Source organism: Mustelus asterias, chromosome 7 (genome assembly GCF_964213995.1).
Source record: "Mustelus asterias chromosome 7, sMusAst1.hap1.1, whole genome shotgun sequence".
In the NCBI taxonomy this organism is placed as follows: Eukaryota; Metazoa; Chordata; class Chondrichthyes; order Carcharhiniformes; family Triakidae; genus Mustelus; species Mustelus asterias.
In genome coordinates this window covers 77267509-77268989 of record NC_135807.1, presented here as the reverse complement: position 1 = coordinate 77268989, position 1481 = coordinate 77267509, and the positions used below count along the sequence as shown (strand labels likewise).

The window sequence follows — 1481 nt, the reverse complement described above, 5'->3', positions numbered from 1 at the left end:
GCTACCTCCTCAAAGGCATATTGCAACACTTCCTACCATTTCTATCTCCCTGGTAATATCAAAGCAAAATAATTTGTTCATATTTAATATTTCTGATGCCTCTCTATCATTACCTCTAGTGTTATCCTGTCTATTCCTTGATGGTCATATTAACTCAGATGTGAGTGCTACTAACTGAACCACAGCTGACATTCCAAAACACCCTGGTAGGAAGAACAAGGACAGGCAATGCAGACTAAAGGGGATGCAGAGACACAGAGACCTGGGGAGATAGATGCACAAATGTTGAAGATAGCAGAGCAGATTGAGAAATGATGGAAAGGTATATGGGACCTTGGGCTTTGTGAATAGAAGCATAGAATACAAAAGCAAGGGAGTTAAGATGAATCTTTATAAAACATCAGTTCAGTCTTATCTAAAGTATTGTATCCAGTGCTGGCACCACACTTTAGAAAGGATGTGAAGTCTTTAGAGAGGGTGCAGAAAAGATTTATGAGAATGGTGAAGGATTTCAGTCATATGTTCAGATTGGAGAGGCTGGTATTCTCCTTAGAGAGAGTCATTACAAGACACAGTGGACTGAATGGTTCCTTTCTGTGTTGTAACCATCGGTGGTGGAGAGAATGAGTTAATGATTTTGTACAGTTCTGGTAGAGAGGTGAGTAGAAGGAAGAAATAGCTTTGACATGTTTGGATAACTTTTATCAAGGCACATATCAGGGTGGTGAGAATCTGGAATGCACAACCTGGGAAGGGAGTGGAGATTGGCAACCTTACAACAAATGAACTCTTGAAATATCGTAACATTCAAGGATATGGGACAAGTGCAGGAAAATGGGATTAGCGTGACTTTAATGGTAGTTATTGTCAGTGCAGACTTTATGGCTGACGGCCTTTTCTGTGCTATACAACTCTATGATCTCATTCTATTGTATCAATTTGTCCGGTCGCTTCTCGGCCTTTTGGCTAAGATCAAGTGTAGTATGGTTTGGATGCTGCGCTTGGTTAAGGTCATTAGGTTACATTGAAGCTTCATATGTTTCATATGAAGCAATTTTTAAAAGCGGCATCTCGGCCTTTTGGCTAAGATGCAAATGAGCTCAAGTCTTGGGGGAGGTATTGCTTTCCCTCCTCCAATCAGCTTGGCTCATGTAGATCAGGCCCAGGACAGGGTAATTTGGTCGCTCGCCGTCTTGTCAGCCTGGATCGGAAATGTCTCAACTTGTTGAGACTCTGAATTGGACTAGATTTGATTGAATTGGAAAAGTATTTAAAAAAAATTTGTCTGGTCGCTTCTTGGCCTTTTGGCTAAGACCAAGTGTAGTATGGATCGGATGCTGCGCTTGGTTGAGGCCATTAGGTTACATTTAAGCTTCATATTCATATGAAGCAATTTTTAAAAGCGGCATCTCAACCTTTTGGCTAAGATGCAAATGAGATCAAGCCTTGGAGGAGGAAACCTCCCCCTCCTCCAATCAGCT

General features: G+C 41.5%; 1 pseudogene; it reads left to right on the top strand.

The window, feature by feature from the left end:
- The first annotated feature begins 946 nt into the window (after positions 1-946).
- LOC144496235 (U2 spliceosomal RNA) lies at positions 947-1150 on the top strand (annotated as a pseudogene).
- Positions 1151-1481: the final 331 nt, after the last annotated feature.